We start from the raw sequence: 10,234 nt of genomic DNA, 5'->3' as shown, positions 1-10,234 counted from the left end.
TGTTTGATGGATATATTTTGATTTATAATATAAATTGTTTAGTGAATTTTTTTGGGGAGTGGTGTATAATAGTTAGTGGAATTCTTAATACATTTAAAAGGATATTGGGATATAAGCAGAGATATTTGTAAAATAATAATTTAAATTGAAATATAAAATATGGAACAAATTTAGTGACGAATTTGTTTCGTCATTTGTACTTGTTATTATGACAAAGTGATTATTCGTCGCAAATAAATATTTTTTGTGACAAAATTTATTACAGATTATATATGAAAGTTTTCATTGATTTTGTTGTTTGGTGACTAAAAATTTCATCACGTATATAAATATTTGCCACGAAATATATTTCGTCACCCATTTGACTTTTGGAGACGAAAAATTTGGTCAATTTTACATCTTATTGTGACGAAATTATTTTATCATTAATGATTAACATGCGTGACGAATTTATTTGTCAACTAAAATTATAAATATAGTATTGAATAACTATTTGGTGACGAAAATGAGAATTTTTGGCGACAAAATGTTGTTTTATTGGTGACAAAAAAATTCGTCACTAAAGAAATTTCATTGGTGACGAAATTAGTTTTCGTCACGGTGGTTTTTAGTGACAAACATTCAATGACGAAACTAGTGAGGAAAATATTTCATCACAAATATCTATAGTGACGAAATTAGCTCTTTGGAGACAAAAAAAATTCATCATTCAAGACCCAACTTGTTGTAGTGATACCTAATCAATTTTCAGATAATTATACTATAAAATCACATAAATTATGAGGGTCACGGAACATCAATCGGTTTCTAATTCGGCCGCCGATAAGGCCTTCAATTAGCAGTTTAAACATATAAGCATGAACAGATAATCATACAGGCAAACAGATAGAATGCAATTTAACTAACATATACTCTATCAATTCGGTTTCCAATTTCAGTCAGTCAGTTCAGTACTTTAATTAGTTCAATTATCAGTCAGTTATCAGTCATTATCAGTTCCGTTTAGCAGTAATCGGTGATTATCAGTAATCAATCAGTCCCTAATCAGTAAACAGTATGAGGGTTGTTACAGTCTCCCCTCCTTATAAAGAGTTTAGTCCTCTAAACTCGAGTTACCTTCATTCTGGAAGAAAACAGGATTCAGTGGAAACAGTTCAGGATATCGTTTGGCCATGTCATCTTCCCTTTCCCAAGTGGCATACACGCCACCGTGGTTTTGCCAGTCAACTTTCACTAACGGGATCTCTTTGTTCCTCAGTTTCTTGATTCGTCGGTTTACAATCTGTATAGGCCGTTCCTCGTAAGTGTAGTCATCACCCAACACTATCCGAGTAGGCTCAATCACATGGAAGGGATCCCGGAGATAATCTCTCAACATAGAGATGTGGAAGACGTTATGCATGTGCTCCATTTCAGGAGGAAGCGCAACTTGATACGCCACCGGATTGATTTTCTCAATGATCTCATATGGTCCGACGTATCTCGGTGCTAACTTGCCTTTGACTCCAAAACGAGTCTGGCCTTTCATTGGTGTCACTTTCACAAAAACGTGATCACCCACTTCATACTCTCTGTCCCGTCTTCTGACATCTGCATAACTTTTCTGTCTACTTTGTGCAGTTTTCAGTCTTTGCTGTATCAGTTTCACTTTTTCAGTTGTTTCATACACAATCTCGGGCCCAAGCAAAGGCACATCTCCGACTTCTGCCCAGCAGATTGGAGATCTACATTTTCTGCCATACAATGCCTCAAAAGACGCCATACCAATACTCGAATGGTAGCTATTGTTGTAGGCGAATTCAACTAATGGCAGATGACTTTCCCAGTCTCCCTGAAAATCAAGGACACACATTCTCAGTAAATCCTCCAGAGTTTGGATGGTCCTTTCTGATTGGCCATCTGTCTGAGGATGATAGGCACTACTCAGTCTCAGTTCAGTACCTAGTGCAGTTTGTAGGCTTTGCCAAAACCTCGATGTAAACTTCGAATCCCTGTCAGAAACAATAGACACAGGCACTCCATGCAGTCTTACAATTTCATCAATATAGATGACAGCCAATTTGTCCGCGTTATAGATTGTCTTGACAGGTAAGAAGTGAGCAGATTTGGTTAATCTATCAACAATAACCCAAATCGAATCCATACCTTTTCTGGAGCGAGGTAATCCCACAATAAAATCCATGGTGATATGCTCCCATTTCCACTCTGGTATGGGTAGGGGTTGCAATAGTCCGGCAGGTCGTTGATGTTCCGCTTTGACCTGTTGGCAATGAAGACATTTGGATACAAAATCGGCAATTTCTTTCTTCATTCCCGGCCACCAGAAATTCTGTTTCAGATCTTGGTACATTTTCGTATTCCCCGGATGGATAGACAATTTCGAATTGTGGCCTTCTTGCAGAACTCTTCTTTTCAGTTCAGTGTCATTTGGTACACACAGTCTTTCTTGAAATTTCAGTACATTATTCTCAAATTTGAATCCCGGTCTCTGTTTGGATTCTCTTTCCTCGATGATCTTCTTCAAGAAATCATCCAGTTGCTGTTTTTCTTTAACCTCTTCAATCAGTGCCGGTTGAGCAGAAATAGCAGCTAAGATTCCACCTTGTCTTCTCAAAACAATTTCAATTTCAGATTTTTCAAGGTCACAAAGCAACTCTTTCTGTCCTGTAAGCAAACAGGCTAAGTTTCCAATCGACTTCCGGCTTAATGCATCGGCAACGGTATTGGCTTTTCCCGGATGGTACAATATCTGTAGGTCATAGTCTTTAATCAGTTCCAGCCATCTCCGCTGTCTCATATTCAGTTCTTTCTGTGTGAAGAAATACTTTAAACTCTTGTGGTCGGTGTATACTTCACATGTCACCCCGTACAGATAGTGACGCCAGATTTTCAGTGCAAATACTACTGCAGCAAGTTCCAGATCATGGGTCGGGTAGTTCTTTTCATGTGGTCTCAGTTGTCGGGAAGCATACGCAATAACTCTCCCATTCTGCATTAAAACACACCCCAGACCCTTATGAGAAGCATCACTAAATACAGTATAACCATCCGTACCTGAAGGTAAAGTCAGAACAGGTGCAGTCACTAATCGAGTTTTCAACTCCTGGAAGGCAAATTCCCTTTGGTCAGTCCAGTCAAATGATGTCCCCTTTTGTGTTAACTGTGTCAGTGGTAGGGCAATTTTGGAGAAATCTTTGACAAATCTTCTGTAATATCCAGCCAGTCCCAAAAAGCTTCGGACTTCAGTCACATTGGTCGGTCTAGGCCAGTTCACTACAGCTTCAATTTTCTGCGGATCAACAGAAATTCCATTTTTGCTAACAACATGCCCCAAAAACATAACATGGTCAAGCCAAAATTCACATTTAGACAGCTTAGCATACAGTTTCTGTTCTCTTAAGGTTTGTAGGGCAAGTCTCAGATGATGTTCATGCTGTTCTATACCTTTGGAGTAAATCAATATGTCATCGATAAATACTACAATGAAGTCATCAAGGTATGGTTTAAAAATTCTGTTCATGAGGTCCATAAAAGCAGCTGGTGCATTCGTGACTCCAAAAGGCATAACTAAAAATTCATAATGGCCATACCTTGTTCTAAAAGCAGTTTTATCAATGTCTTCTGGTTTAACCTTCAGTTGATGATACCCTGATCTGAGATCAATCTTAGAAAACACTTGTGCACCCTGTAGCTGATCAAATAAATCATCAATACGCGGTAATGGGTATTTATTCTTTACAGTTACCTTATTCAGTTCACGGTAGTCAATGCACAGTCTCAGTGAGCCATCTTTCTTCTTGACAAACAAAACAGGAGCACCCCATGGCGAAGTGCTAGGTCTGATGAACTTCTTATCCAGTAGTTCCTGTAGTTGCACTTTCAACTCCTTCAGTTCAGTTGGAGCCATTCGGTAAGGAGCTTTAGAAACTGGTTGTGTTCCGGGAATCACATCAACGGTGAATTCAATCTCCCTATCAATCAAATCTCCTGGAAGGTTATCTGGAAAAACGTCTGGAAATTCTCTGACTATAGGAATACAATTCACATCAGTTTTAATACTATCATCAGTAGGCACAGTCAGTACAGAACACAGATATCCTTTACACCCCTTTCTAATTAATTTAACAGCTTTCACTGGCGAAATCAAATACGGAGGAGGTACTACTCCACTCCCATTAAACACAAATTCAGGCAAACCAGGTGGACGGAAAACAACTTGCTTGGTCGCACAGTCAATAGTGGCATAATATTTTTGTAACCAATCCATCCCCAATATTACATCAAAATGATCAATATTCAATGGCAGTAAATCAATAAACAGATGCATATCCCCAACAATGATTTCACATGCGGGGTACATATAAGCACATGTCATGGATCCCCCTACGGGTGATGATACGGCCAGCAGATAGTTCATAGGTTCTAAGGGTCTATTCAATTTCCGTGAAAAAGCATGCGATACATAAGAATGCGTAGACCCCGAATCAATCAATACATATGCATTTTGCGTACAGATAGAAAGGATACCTGACACAACGGTCTCGGTATTCTGCACATCTCCTGGTACTAGTGCGAACACTCGGCCTTGCCTCACAGGCTCTTTCCCGGTAGCTTTAGAGTTAGGCTTTGGTGGAGCATTTGATGCTGCACCGCTGGCTGTAGCTTTGCTATTGCCTTGAGGAGCAGAAGGGCAATCTTTAACCATGTGGCCCACCTTGCCACACCTGTAACAGGCTCCAGATAATTTGTGACAAACCCCTTTGTGCCTGTTGCCACACTCAGGACAGGGTGGTATGAAACCACTCCCTTGGCTGGGGCTAGTTGTCAACCCCGTATTCTGTTTCTTGTTGGCTGGGTTGTGCTTGCCTTTCTTGAACTTGAAGCCCTGCCTTTTTCCATGCCATTCAGCTGTTGGTGTTTCAGATTGTTTCACTGCCGCAATGTTCGACTCGGCCATCAATGCCCGGTCGAGAACACCCACAAAAGTCGGTAGTTTCAAAACATTTATCCGGTCAAGTATTGCCACATTAAGGCCACCTTCAAATTTTCTGGCCTTCTTATATTCAGTATCCACCATGTGCGGTGCATAACGGGCAAGCTCAGTAAATTTCGTCTCATATTCCGCAACGGTCATTGTGCCCTGCTTCAGCTGTTCAAATTCAGTCACTTTTCTATCCCTAACACACTGAGGGAAATACTTTTCAAAGAAGGACTCCTTGAACTGAGCCCAAGTCATAACAGCATTTGTATCACGGATCAACATCCACCACCTTCTAGCTTCTTCTTGTAAGGTGAAGGTAGCTAACAGTACTTTATTCGCTTCTGAGCACGGAAACACTTCGAATAATTTTTCTGTTTCCAGAACCCAAGCTTCAGCTTTTAACGGTTCAAGGCCTCCCTGAAAGGATGGCGGTTTCATCTTGCTGAATTTATGGGTGAGAGCAATAATATCCCCATCATCCACATTCACATTAGGCTCCGGCTGTACCGGAGGAGGAGGAGGAGGTGGGGGCGGTTGGTTCTGTTATTGTTCCAGTCTAGCAGTTATCAGTTCTATCATTCTTTCCATTCTTTCCATTCTTGCCTCGGTAGACGAGGATTCAGGTTCATTTGTATTGTCCATTTCACTATAAGTAGTTATAACAGTTTCAAACATAAGCAGTCATTTGTTTAACAGTTTAACACATTAGCAGATATTCAGTCATAACATAACCACACACTTAACATGCTCATGCGATGCCCTAATAACTTTTCTAGGACACCCTATAGCTCATTTGGACACGTGTGTGCGGTATAACTCGTGGTAAGTATCGCTCTGATACCACTCTGTCACGACCCAAACCCGGCCCTATGGGTTTAGCACCGTAACCGGCCAGTAATCCGAGATTACCGAAGGCCTGCAGAACAGTAATACAGTAAAACAGAGTACAGGGCCTGGCGGAAGCCAATACAGTAAATAAATAGTGTCCATTGAGCTGTGACAGTCTGTATGCAAAAAGGCTTTTCATACATTCACACATAAACAGTACAGAACAGTATGTACAATATTCACATCCATTCAACTAGGGACTCAACCCTACAGAACAGTACAGAAAACATTCCGTCTGTACAAAACAGTACGGTCTAAACAAAACAGTAAAACAGTACAGAAGGGGAAAAAACAGACAGAACACCCCCAAGCCATAGCATGGCAACTCGGAACCTCGCAGTGAGGCACAAAGGCTGGCTTGACAAACTGGAGTAACCCTGACGCCTCTAGCTGCGGTCCGGTGCCTGTGCACCTACATATATATATGAGCAGTGAGCTAAAGCCCAGTGAATAACATAAAGCGTAAAGGGGTTTAGAATGAATGTCCTTACAGTAATGAAAACAGTTCAATTCAATCAGTATTTCGGTCATTCAGTACAGTAAACAGTCATATGTGGTACATCCATTAGCATAACAGTAACAGTAGGTCTTGAAAGACCGAACAGTAATGATGGCCATCAGTCAGTAAACAGTAGTGGTTCCACGAGGGAACCGACAGAGATCTCTGTAACAGTAACAGTAAACAGTAGGTGCTAAGGATGCCACAGTACAGTTCAGAAATAAAGGACATACATTCATTCAGTTAACAGTAATCAGTTCAGAAAACAGTACAGTTCAGTTGTTCAGAAAATAATCATTTGTGAACATATCTTTACACAATCGTTACTCACAGAGTTTGGGCTACAGTAGGCTAGAGCGTGTCTCCCCAGTTGCCAACCCTACACAGTTAACAGATTGAACACACTAAGCTACACAGTTGGGAAATATCATAACTTAATCCCTAATTTGCCTTGGTGTGTTCTACAACGATATCCTCATCTAAATGTCTTAAACTAGGCCTAAGAATGCCTATGATGGGATGAGGATGCAAAAATGCACATTTAAAAGCATTTTCAGGATTTTCAGAGAAACAGAGTCCCGCTCGAGCGTAGGTTTCCCTGCTCGAGCGTACAGGCAAACGAAGGTACACGCTCGAGCGTAAACTTTCCCGCTCGAGCGTACTGTAAAAGTACTGGATGGGTGAAATCCCCGCTCGACGCCCGCTCGAGCTTGAGACATGACTCCGCTCGAGCGCCCAATCCTCCGCTCGAGCGGACTATAAAACAGTGCAAGATGCTGGAAGCTCGATTTTCCCGCTCGAGCGGCACTTCCCCCGCTCGAGCGGACGACTGAAATCTGGAAATCCCAGATTCGAGCTCCAGGTTCAAAACCAAGCTCAAAAGCATCAAAACCAATCCTCTTGGGCCCATTTTCTGGAAAACATTTATAAACGCATAGAATATCATGTTTCAAAGCTCAATTTTTAGAAATCAAAGCCCATGGGTGTTTAATTCAAACTCAATTTAAACCATTTTTTCCAAGCACAAGATGAACATGCAAACATGCATGAATTCAAACCATTTCAAAGCTTCGATTTGATGCTCTAAAGAGCCAATTCTTTTCAAAACATGATGAAATCATGGACTACACTCAAGGCATGAACATGCATGTAACATTTTGCTATGAACTCAACTCAAAATCCAACAATACTAACATGCATGCAAAGATTGAGCTTCAATCCACCATTAATGAACCAAATCATGACTTAGCTCTACAAATTAACATGAACCATGCAAGAATCAACTCAAAACATGAACAAGAAGACAATGGAGCTACCTTTAGTCTTGTATTTAGGATAGGGAAGCTCAAATGTACAAAAACTCCTTCAATTCTTCAAGATTCTCAAGCTAAAACAACAAGAACAATTCTCTCTCTCTCTAACTCTCTTCTAGGTCGGTTAGAGGCAACACAAGAGCTGATGAAATGTTCTTCAAGTGTGTACATAAGGCTCAAGTGTGCGTGTGAGATAGTGGCCCACTCAAGGGCAAAATGGTAATTAAGTCCAACTCTTCAATTAGCTTATTTAATCTAATTTAATCATACCTAATCAATTTTCAGATAATTATACTATAAAATCACATAAATTATGAGGGTCACGGAACATCAATCGATTTCTAATTCGGCCGCCGATAAGGCCTTCAATTAGCAGTTTAAACATATAAGCATGAACAGATAATCATACAGGCAAACAGATAGAATGCAATTTAACTAACATATACTCTATCAATTCGGTTTCCAATTTCAGTCAGTCAGTTCAGTACTTTAATCAGTTCAATTATCAGTCAGTTATCAGTCATTATCAGTTCCGTTTAGCAGTAATCGGTGATTATCAGTAATCAATCAGTCCCTAATCAGTAAACAGTATGAGGGTTGTTACACTCTCCCTATTTTACTTTTCTTTTTTCTTTTTTTCTTTTTTTTGGGATCTCTCTTAATTATAAAACATAACAGTAATAGAGAAAATTTATTGCTTGCTCATTCCTAGACAACTACAAAACACAAGCATTTTCTACATGACTTAATGAGTGTCATATTATTATTTTAATTAGACTAATTTTATATGTGCTAATTAGTACATTAACTAATGTATTAATTGATGATCTGACATAATTTAAAATATTTTTGATATTTGTAATTTATATAATAAGTGGGGTCAATAATAATGTCTTAACTAATATTAATACACTAGTTAGTACACTAATTGATACATATATCACAACTCTTTTAATTAACCTAATTGATATTAAATTATGTTTATAGTAGATTACGTGCTAATAAATTATGTTTAAATTTTGAGTTTTCTTGATGTACTAAATTTTGTTTAGTGGTTATGTCATAAGTTCGTTTTTTGGAAAAATGAAAAAAAAAAAAAAAATCGATGAAAGAAATTTGTGTATAATATTTTTTCTGAGTGAACAAAAGTGGTAAGCTTGGTTTGATTTTCAAAATTAATTTTGAAAGATAACTTTTTGAAAAAAGTTACGAAATTTGAAATTTTGTTTAGTTGTATATTTTGAATTTTTTTTTTGAAAATCCAGTCTAAATTAGAAAAATTTGCCCAAATTAACACTTTTGAAGCCAATAATGAAGTGCCATCCTTGGTTTAAAAAGAGTTTTGAAATATATGTTGTGAAAATCAAATAAGTTTTAGGTTCTAAATTTTGAAAAAGTGAATCAAAAACTCAACTGAAGGATTTGAACTTATGGTTAGAATAAAAAATTTCGTTTGGGATGTGCTATTTCAACTTATGGTTAAAAAGTTTCATTTCAAATAAGTTTTTTGATTTTTTTCACTTTTGTAAAAGAAAAAATAAAATAATCATGATTTAGATGTAACATTTTATCTTATTAGAATAAAAAATTATTTTATTTTTTTGTGACTAAAATAATCCAAACCCAACTCAAACCTTTATCCCAAACATAATGAAGACTTTTGCGGGTTAACTACCAAAATAAATGTATATTAACCTAATCCCTAATTGTAGTGACTGAACTAACAAAGGCAAGAGCAGCTGTAGCGCGCCACCGTTGTAATGATTTTTTTTCTCCAGATGACACATTTTAAGTTACAGCAATGACATTTTAAGTTACAATAATGATTTAGGTCAAGTTTGGCATGATTGAAAAAAGACAAAAAGTCAAAAAGTCACTATCCTATTTAAGTCACATCATCTTATTTAAATCACATCACCTCTCTAACACATCACTTCAAACCCAACCCAAACCCAACCCATATTTCATAAAAAGTCAAAAAGTGCACTTATTTAGTCTTCCCAAACTAAGCCTTAGAGTATTAATTTTGATATTTTAATAAAACACTAATGACATGATAAAGAGAAAAAAAATAAATAAATAAATATCGAAATATCACATCACAGTGGATGAAACCCACTGCCAGCTCATTAGAGCTGACTTTAGAGCTCAAGAATTAGAGCTCCAAAATATTTTTCTTTAAGTTATATAAAAAAAAAAAAAATAGTCACTATTCTCATCCTACTTTATTAAAAAAATACTCAATTCGTTGTCTTTGTTATACTGTAAAGTGAAACGACAATAGTAACTATATAATAAGGACCCAAAAAAAATAGGAAAATATTTGGGACCTTTTTTGGGGAGACCCCCACCACCCCCACAGTGATGTAGACTAATGATGTGTTTGTATTGTTCTTTTTTTTTCTTTCTTTTTGTTACTTGGATCAATCACAAGTAAGTGGGGGTTGTGGGGGTGATGTTTTGTGGGGGTTTGAATCATTACTGAAAAAAATATACATTTGGAACAAAATGGGGTGTAAATAGTAACTCCCCCAAAAGAAATTCTTAATATAC

This window comes from Camellia sinensis, chromosome 4, assembly GCF_055761805.1.
Source record: "Camellia sinensis isolate YWXY chromosome 4, ASM5576180v1, whole genome shotgun sequence".
In the NCBI taxonomy this organism is placed as follows: Eukaryota; Viridiplantae; Streptophyta; class Magnoliopsida; order Ericales; family Theaceae; genus Camellia; species Camellia sinensis.
Note: the sequence above shows the minus strand (reverse complement) of the source record.